The 10642-nt window shown below is 42.3% G+C and overlaps 1 non-coding gene across 1 annotated transcript; it reads left to right on the top strand.

Annotated features, from left to right (window-relative positions):
* Positions 1-7907: 7907 nt before the first annotated feature.
* TRNAI-AAU lies at positions 7908-7981 on the top strand. The gene has a single exon. It is a non-coding gene; the product is annotated as a tRNA-Ile (tRNA).
* The last annotated feature ends 2661 nt before the right edge of the window (positions 7982-10642 follow it).

The raw sequence follows: 10642 nt of genomic DNA, 5'->3' as shown, positions 1-10642 counted from the left end.
CTTTCCGCAAGTCGTGCCACCGGGATTACCACCTATTAGAGGGATTGAGCATCATATTGATTTAATTCCCGGTGCATCGCTACCCAACCGTGCACCATACCGTACCAATCCAGAGGAGACGAAGGAGATTATGCCTCAAGTACAAGAGCTGCTCGACAAAGGTTATATACGTGAATCTCTTAGTCCTTGTGTTGTTCCTATTATTCTAGTGCCGAAAAAGGGTGGTACATCGCGTATGTGTGTTGATTGTAGAGACATTAATAATATTACTATTCGTTATCGTCATCCTATTCCTAGGCTAGATGATATGCTTGATGAATTAAGTGGCTCTACAATTTTATCCAAAGTTGATTTGCGTAGTGGATACCATCAAATTCGCATGAAATTGGGAGATGAATGGAAAATGGCATTTAAAACTAAGTTTGGCTTATATGAGTGGTTAGTTATGCCTTTTGGATTGACTAATGCACCTAGCACTTTCATGAGATTAATGAATGAGTTTTTACGTGCTTTCATTGAATGATTTGTGGTAGTCTACTTTGATGATATACTGATTTATAGTAGATCTTTGGATGAACATTTGGATCATTTGCATGTTATTTTTATTGCTCTACGTGGTGCACTTTTGTTTGGTAACCTTGGGAAGTGCACCTTTTGCACAGACCGAGTATCTTTTCTTGGCTATGTTGTTACTCCACAGGGAATTGAAGTTGATAAAGCCAAGACTGAAGCTATTGAGAGTTGGCCGCAGCCCAAAACGGTCACAAAAGTGAGGAGTTTCCTTGGACTCTCCGGGTTTTATAGGCGTTTTGTGAGAGATTTTAGCACCATTGCTACACCTCTCAATGAGCTTACAAAGAAGGATGTGCCTTATTCTTGGGGTACCGCACAGGAAGAAGCCCTCACGGTTTTGAAAGATAAGTTAACACATGCTCCTTTACTCCAACTTCCTGATTTTCATAAGACTTTCGAGCTTGAATGTGATGCTAGTGGAATTGGATCAGGAGGTGTGTTATTACAAGATGGTAAACCTGATGCATACTTTTCTGAAAAATTAAGTGGGCCTAGTCTGAATTATTCTACTTATGATAAGGAATTATATGCTCTTGTTTGGACTTTGGAAACATGGCAACATTATTTATGGCCCAAAGAATTTGTCATACATTCTGATCATGAATCTTTGAAAAATATTAAAAGTCAAGCAAAATTGAATCGTAGACGTGCTAAATGGGTTGAATTCATTGAGACTTTCACGTACGTCATTAAACACAAGAAGGGTAAAGAAAATGTTACTGATGATGCTTTGTCTCGTCGTTATACTATGCTTTCACAACTTGACTTTAAAATATTTGGTTTGGAGACCATCAAAGATCAATATGTGCATGATGCTGATTTCAAAGATGTGTTGGAGAACTGTAAAGAAGGGAGAACATGGAACAAGTTCATCATTAATAACGGATTTGTGTTTCGTGCTAACAAGCTATGCATTCCAGCTAGCTCCGTTCGTCTTTTGTTGTTACACGAGGCGCATGGAGGAGGATTGATGGGACACTTTGGCATAAAGAAGACGGAGGACGTTCTTGCTACACATTTCTTTTGGCCAAAGATGCGACGGGATGTTGAGCGTTTTGTTGCTCGCTGCACGACATGTCAAAAAGCTAAGTCACGACTCAATCCTCATGGTTTATATATGCATTTGCCTGTACCTAGTGTTCCTTGGGAGAATATATCTATGGACTTTGTTTTAGGTTTACCTCGAACAAAGAAAGGGATGGATAGCATATTTGTTGTCGTGGACAGATTTTTTAAAATGGCACACTTTATACCATGTCATAAAAGTGATGATGCCGCTAATGTGGCTGATTTGTTCTTTCGTGAAATTATTTGCTTGCATGGTGTGCCAAATACGACTATTTCAGATCGTGATGCTAAATTTCTTAGCCACTTTTGGCGATGTTTATGGACTAAGTTGGGGACAAAATTGCTTTTTAGTACTACATGTCACCCCCAAACTGATGGACAAACTAAAGTAGTCAGTAGATCTTTGTCTACTATGCTTAGGGCTGTTTTGAAGAACAATCTAAAACTGTGGGAAGAATGCTTGCCTCATATTGAATTTTCTTATAATCGTTCGCTGCATTCTACTACAAAGATGTGTCCTTTTGAAGTTGTGTATGGTTTCCTACCTCGTGCACTTATTGATTTGTTACCTCTTCCATCTTCGGAGAAGGTTAATTTTGATGTTAAAGAACGTGCTGATTTGATATTAAAGATGCATGAGTTAACTAAGGAAAACATTGAGCGCATGAATGGTAAATATAAACTTGCTGGAGATAAGGGTAGAAAACATGTTGTCTTTGCACATTGAGATCTTATTTGGTTGCATTTGTGTAAGGATAGGTTTCCTGATTTGCGCAAGTCAAAGCTAATGCCACATGCTGGCGGCCCTTTCAAAGTGTTAGAGAAAATAAATTGATAATGCATATAGACTTGAGCTGCCTCAGATTTTGGGGTTAGTCCCACTTTTAACATTGGAGATTTGAAGCCATATTTGGGTGAGGAAGATGAGCTTACGTCGAGGACGACTTCAGTTCAAGAAGGGGAGGATGATGAGGACATCAACATCATTGTTACACCCACAGCCCAACTGCTATACCTACTGGACCAGTTACTAGAGCTCGTGCACGCCAATTGAATTACCAGGTACTTTCGTTTCTTGGGAATACTTCTAATATTCATGAACATATGATGCTGCCTAAGTTAGATACTTTTGTTGTGCTCATGAATGAATGACCTAGCATGGACAAGAAGGATATCCGTTGGAGCGGGAACAAGCATGGAGAAGAAGGTGCACGCGCGGGAGAGAACGATGGAGCTTCCACTAGTGATTTCGCACTCTAAAGCCACCATAAGGAGAGCATGAAGGCTTTGGACGAAATATTCAAGATGCCACTTTATAAATTTCGTCCATAGGCTATTATAGGTGTTGCGCCACCTTATTTTTGGGCCAGACCCATGTAATTTCGAATTACCATAACATAGGCTATTTTTAGAGTCCGTATGTGTGGGGAAACCGAGTTTTGGGCTGTTCTTGGGCCCCTCCTTCAAGGGTCACAAAATTGCCTCTCTATTCCCTCATATATACAGCCCTTAGGGCACCGTTTAGACTTGGGTTTTATTTAGATTACAAGTTCGCCATAGCTGCAACTTCGCGTTCTTCGTTTGTGTTCTACGACCAGATAAAGGCGTCACAGAACCCCACCTTCATCAATAAAGCTTTCCTCTTATATTCGCAATATCTTGATTGCATCTTGGTTTCTTGGTTGTTCTTCATTTGCGTGCAGGAAACAGACCTTCGTGGTCAGGTTGATCGTCCTCCAGCGTGGTCAATAACCTCTCAGAGTTGGTTTAGCGATTGCTAAGGCGCGACGTCCTCACACGTTCGTAGTCAGATCATCAAAGTCTACTCCACCAAAACGATACCCACGATCTCATCGAAAAACATGGACAATTTCTCCTATATCACCAACGTCGGCCGGCTATCCGCCTCCCGCTGCCAACCGCTCCCGCCGCAGCCCTCCGCTCTTGATGCCGACCGGCCCTCCCCTCCCCTCCCACCCCCGCGGCGCCAGCCACTTGCCCTCGACGTCGGCCAATCCTCCCCTCCCCTCACCCCTCGCGCCGCCAGCCACTCGCCCTCGACTCGTCCACGCGCGGTGCGTCCACCTCGTCGGAGCAACGAGGCGACCTGGTCGGAGGTCCAACGCTCGCCTTCGACAGGGACGGACAACACCTCTCCCCCATCTGCACCGTTCGACGGAGCTCCCGGTGAACGACGATTGTTTCAGAAACTCAAGAGTTGTCTCAGGAATTACCGGGTGCCCAGTTAAAGCGCGCACGAAGAAAAAAAACTGCAACAATGCGATTGTTTCAGAAACTCGAGCGTTGTCTCAGGAATTACCGGGTGCCCAGTCAAAGCGCGTGCGAAGAAAAAAACCCTGCAACAAAGCGATTGTTTCAGAAACTCGAGCGTTGTCTCAGGAATTACCGGGTGCCCAGCCGAAGCACACGCGAAGAAAAAAACCCTGAACAAAGCGATTGTTTCAGAAACTCGAGCGTTGTCTCAAGAATTACCGTGTGCCCAGCCGAAGCGTGCGCGAAGAAAAATAACTACAACAAAGCGATTGTTTCAGAAACTCGAGCGTTGTCTCAGGAATTACCGGGTGCCCAGCCGAAGTGCGCGCGAAGAAAAAAACTACAACAAAGTGATTGTTTCAGAAACTCGAGCGTTGTCTCAGAAATTACCGGGTGCCCAGCCGAAGCGCGCGCTAAGAAAAAAAACCCCGCAACAAAGCGATTGTTTTAGAAACTTGAGCGTTGTCTCAGGAATTACCGGGTGCCCAGCCGAAGCGCGCGCGAAGAAAAAACCCCTGCAACAAAGGGATTGTTTCAGAAACTCGAGCGTTGTCTCAGGAATTACCGGATGCTCACCGAAACGCACGCGAAGAAAAAAAACTGCAACAAAGTTATTGTTTTAGAAACTCGAGCGTTGCCTCATCAATTACCGGGTGCCCAGCCGAAGCGCTGCGCGCGGATCGGACGGCTATGCATGTAGATCAGACGGCTATCAAGATGGATGGTGTTTTCTAAACATCACCGACGGATGCGTAGTAGCTCCCATACTAAATCTATACCTACTATTAAAAAAATAGGTATTCTTGGTCCGTCTTACGTTCTTACAGAAAAACCCTTCACTTTTTAGAAGTCAAAACCCGCAATCCGGTAAAATTAGTTGGTTCAAAATTTTTCTATCCATCGCCAGGTGGGCTGTGGGCGAAAAATATAAGGCCATGAGGGAATTGAACTCCAAACCTCTCACTTCCGTTTCAATCAAGCGGCCAACCGAACTATCCTACAATAAATGATAGGAAAGAGTAGTAAACTTATTAATAGTCCCACCTCGCTACTTTCTATTAAAGTGCAACAAATTTTATATGCTTCTAAGGGCATCTTCAACAGTTTGTTGGTTAGGTTGTTGGTAAAATATGCCATGTCATCAACCAACACCTTAACATACAACTACTCCAATGGGTTGTATCTAGTTTGCCCAATAAGATGTGATGTAATAAATAAGGTGCTCTCTCATTCTACATTGAAGCTTGTGCAAGGGTGTTGGTTAATTTACATACAACCTTGCTCTCTTTCCTCATTTATTGCATGACACATCATCAAAAATCCTATGTGTCAAAATTACCAACAACTATCTTACAACCATTGGAGATGCCCTAAGTTCCCTAGAAAATAAGCAGCAATCAATAAAAATGAACTCCATAAATTGTGGCAGTGACTGTACGTGTCAACAATTAATTGAGATTATGAGGCACACATGTTGGTTGGAAAAAAGTGAGATTATGAGGCGCTCCTATTGAGCTGACATTAATTTGATTGCCCAAATTAATTTGTTTTTAAAAAATGATAAATTTGTGATTCCTTCAATATATGTTTTTAACCCAATCAATATCTACTTTGATTCGTGAGATTTATGGGATTGGCCCAACAAATTGGAAGTAACCATTCCTTACCATAGTAATGCTCCTTTCTTATTGATATGCTCCCCTATAAAAATGTTGATATCCATTTCTACATATCTCGTCATGCACCTTCCTGCATGCCCGCGTTAGTGAATGTTTTGAGGGACAAGTCAATAAACTTTCTTGTTGCAATGCACATTTTTGACGGGAGGAGTGTTTTACCAAAAAAAAAAATTGTGTAACGCACATATGATTTTCAACGCTAGCATGGTTTATGCTACTCGACAACATTTCCTAAGTTTTATTAACCATTCTCTTGTGGTGTCATGGTCGAGTTACAAGTAGTTCGTGCGATGGACGTACTCACCGACTTGAGATTGATCATGTTTCGTGACCATTGCGACCACCACTCACGAAGGTGGAAAGCAGAATAAGAAGTGACACAAATAGAATTGATTTTATAAAGATGCCATGTTGAAATATAAGACATGAACCGGTCAGAGAGGGTCTTGATTCATACTTATTAATCAAGGCAAATGATGTTCTTTCACCCGTTGCAACGCACGGGCATATGTGCTAGTACATATATTAAAAAGGCTGGTTAACCTTTTTAAGTGTTCATCCACATTTAAAAAATGTTCATGCGTGTAAAAAAATGTCTGCTCAACTTTTAGAGCATGTTTGTACCATTCAAAAAATATTATATGTGACATTCAAAAAATGTTCACCCGTTTAAAAAAATGTACGCGATACTTTTTTGAAAAAAATACACAATGTAAAATCGTGTAATTAAAAAACGTTCGGTACCATTCAAAGTGGTGTTACATTTTTAGAATGTTAAATTAATCCAAAAATATGTTTATGACATTTATGAAGATGTTTATACAATGTAGTAAAGCGACGTACAGTTTTAAAAATTGTTTCGTATCATTCAAAAGAAATGTTTGAATGTGTGTTTAAAAAAATGGTTAACAATATTCAAGAAATTTTAATCATGGTCTGTTTCAATGGAGTCGGGGCTGCAGCCAGGCGAGGCATGTAGCATTTGTGCAGTTGATTACTAAGAACCAGTGACGAATCTTGAAAGAAAATAAAGTAGGGGCTCAATGTTTACAGTGTGAAGAAAAATGCATTAATTTTTAGCTTTTTAGTTTAAATAATACTATTTTTTTATGATGAATACTAGTACTAAATTTTGTTTTTCAGTTTTTGAAGTGGGGGCTCAAGCCTATTGACACCCCCCTTAGATTCAACACTGCTAAGAACTACCAGTTAGAAACAACAGAAATCTGTTTACTCTCCTGTTTCTTTATATGCAAATATTGTAGAAATACTCAAGTTGCAATGTAGTTTACGGCCAAACACTATCTAGAGTAACACCAAATAACAACTTTAATAATTATGGAAGCTAAATGATGTGCTGAAGTAGGCATACAAAATCTGCTACAAAAATGACGTGATTGAAACTTGTGCGAGCTGCTTATAAATACTAATTTGGTTCAATACTTAGCCGATGACATCCACCAATCGTAAATCTCCGGAGAGCAGTAAAAAAAATCAAAAGAGAAGAAGAAGAAGAAGAGAGAGATGATAACTTAGCCGGCATCTACCAAAAATTCATGTGAATCACTGAAACCCTGTATGCTTTTTTAGCTTGTGGATCCACATAAAAGTACCCAAGGTTAATAGCAAATTAATCAATGTATATGGAGCGGCTCATGACATGGGTCGCCATCCCGATGTAGATGGATGACTAGATCATGCATGGCTGTGCTTGGCGACACGAAGCGACCACGCACGTCAGTCGCCCACTCACTCGCTCTCCTCTCATCAATCCCAACAGTGCACGCAACTCGGTCCAACTTGTGTTGGGTCTCTCTCCAGCTGCTCATGTACAAGATGGCATATCGCAGGATCAGGAGCACCAGATAGCGTAAAAGCCATGGTCTCCGGCGGTGGCCAGGCCCAGCCGCCGTCGTCAGCTCCAGCGGCAGAGTACGGCAGCAGGCTGCCACAGATGGTGGACAGAGAGGGGAGCTACAAGTTGCATGGGGAGATCATGCTGCTGCTGTTCGTCGCCGTCTTTGCGTTCCTCTTCACTTGTGTCTTCTTCTTCCTCTGGTTGAGAAGGAGGGACCGCCGGCGCTGACCGGAAGATGGTTCAGGACTTTAGGTAGATTGATACGTAGATCTTTTGCTATCCACCCTCAAATTTGCACTACCAATTTGGGATGTTTGTAGCTTTATTCTAAATTTATATCTGAGCGTAATCTTTCTTTAAAAACAAATTTAAACATTGTAAAGTTGGTAGTCAAGAATGTCCTTGCATTGGTGACTTTGTTAAATAATCTGGTAATTTACCTTCCAGATCGAAGAGGCCTATTAGCTCAGCTGGTTAGAGCGTCGTGCTAATAACGCGAAGGTCGCAGGTTCGAGACCTGCATGGGCCATTGTTTTTTTTTTGTTTTGCTTTGTCAGCACTGCAAACTCCACGCTCCTATAGATATGCGATTTTCTCGCATGTTTGCAAGCGGGTGTCCCTTGCTGATTTTCTGAGTAATTTCAATATACCAAAGAAGAAAATAATCTGAATCAATATGGATGCAGAGCCGCCCCCTACTTATGCGGGACACCCGCTTGCATCCACAACCCACTATTCAAACATGGAGCATAGATAATTGGAAATACTACAACCATACCAAACATTAACACAATGGCAAGACCACAAACTTCAGACAAATTTGCAAGGTGCCAGGTTTAAAATAAGTTCATAATCTGCAAGGTGGGAAAAAAAGAGAGAATGACAAAAGGGCTCGGTAGGGACATACATAATCTGCAAGGTCCAATATAAATACAGCATGAAGTAATAAAATATGTACACTTTCAGGTTACAACATGAAGTGACACCACAATGTGGAGGCTGGATGATGGCACGTATCTCAATCATAAGTGTCATGCAGGTTAATTCAAGGACGATATGTGACTGTGTATTGGCCCAAACACTCTCAGTGGTAGCACTTACTGAAGAAGCTAGCTAACCTCAAACCCATGGAAATTGTACTCATTAAACATTTACCATTTGGGTCTCTTGCACCATCAGTTGTAACACAATGGCCTGCAAATAAAATATATAAGCAGGAAAGTTAGTTTGCAATGCTGCAGGGAAAATCGAAATATCTACAGATGCCCACCAAGATGAAATTCATGGTCAACATATTGCTGACCCTAAAAGGAAAAGATATAAACAAATAAAAATTGAAAGAAGCACACTAATAGTATAGGAATCCTTTCTTGATATAAGTTCCTTCTTGGTATGGGTAGCTGTGCTTCCGTGAGAAAATATTGCTAGGTATTAAGGTGCAGTTTTGGGGGTTAACAGATTGTATCAGTAAAACTAATGATTGAGTATAAATATATTGGCACCGTAATCTTGCTGTTGTTTCAGTACAGTAGCGACGCCTTAATTTTCAGAGCAGTATATTCCAGTACAGTAGCTACGTTGTATACCTTTGCATCGGAAGACCAAGGCATGTCCTTTCCAAGACACGGATATCACAACCAAGCAAAACAGTGAACGACTGCAGTTCCATGGACAACAATTTTTAATTCTTTGGATTTAAGAATCACAGCAACTACAACCGTGCGACCCGACGGACACGTGTTTTGTTCGTTTGGATTGGCTCGTCCGCCCTTCTTTGCGTATGAGTCGACTGTGCGGTCAATAGGACGACCCTTCGCACACATACAATTTTTAACGTTAAATTAACATCGGGCGTACGTTGCCGGCGTTGAGAGTTCACGCCGGTCATATGCCAATCTAGAAAAAGAATATGTAGTTTTCAGCTCGGCGCATTTGACAGCGGGCCGACACACATGTGAGTACACAAAATGAGAATGTAGTTCGTTTAAATCATCTCGGCTGTGGTCATGCCTGCACACCGCGACACGAATGAGTCATCTTCAAGGCTGAACATGTCAGCTTGCATCTTCAGAGAGACCGTGCTCAAGTCCACCTTCATGATCTCGACTCCCTTTATCATGCAAGCTAGCCGGACTTCTCTTGCTTTGGTGGCCTCGATCTTTAGCATCTTCGCTTGTTTCTCCACCTCTAACGCGAGCTTCTTATTTTGTATCTTCATAAATGCCATAATTTGCTCCTCCTTGTCTTGCTGGCGCTTCTCCTCCCTTGAGTCTTTGTTGACGACCTGCCTTGCAAAGTAGCTTGTAAGGCAAGGGACGCCGCTTCGCGCTTATCCTCTTTCTTGGAGTTGGCATTTCCACGCGTCCGCGACTTCTCCCTCTCACCATGCTCTTCAACGATTTCCTTTCCTTCACACGCCTTGATGGCAGCATATTGTGCTTTGAACTTTTTTTCTCCATTGATGATTATCCAACAATGAGTGCGGTTGAAAGAGTTGCCCTATAGTTAACCTTGAATGCTTCCAAAGCTTGGAAGACCTGCAAATGAGCAAGCATGTCAACATATCAAAGTAGGCAAGATATGGGACAGTTAATATAAGCAAGCATGTCGGCATATCATCTCTTTCATGCCGATGCCACTCACGGGAGGGGCCTTGATGCTCTCAAGAGTGGAACAAAACTCGGTGAAGAAGGGGCAACAAGCTGGTGCTGGCCGCGACCGTAGCGGTAGCGAAGAGCCCGTGCTGCACCGGATTTAACCCTAGCATCAGGAGGGTCTGCCTTGTAGCCTCGCGGACGAGTTGATTATTCTTCACGATGTTGGTCTCTTTCTCCAAGGCAGCGGCGAGGGAGGACGCGGCCGCGGCCTCGTTCTTGGCTTCTTGCAGATGACGGCGATTCTTCCTCCTCAACGATTGTTCGACGCGCTCCTCGAGCTTTAGCACCTTCTTCTTCTGTTGAATAATTAGGCACAATTTCCATGATTAATTCCATAATATAAAGCATGATGATACCAACTACTAACATGTGAAACTCTAACATACTAGATGCAGCAGACGACATGAATAGCAACAAGACCGTATAGCAAAACATGTACGCACCTAACATGTTCATCAGGCTAACGGGAACACGACGCACGTACCGAACGTTTGTAGAGGAAGCAGATGTGTTCGGTGCAGCTACGTTGTTGA

This window comes from Hordeum vulgare, chromosome 5H (genome assembly GCF_904849725.1).
Source record: "Hordeum vulgare subsp. vulgare chromosome 5H, MorexV3_pseudomolecules_assembly, whole genome shotgun sequence".
In the NCBI taxonomy this organism is placed as follows: Eukaryota; Viridiplantae; Streptophyta; class Magnoliopsida; order Poales; family Poaceae; genus Hordeum; species Hordeum vulgare.
This window is presented reverse-complemented; position numbering and strand designations above follow the sequence as displayed.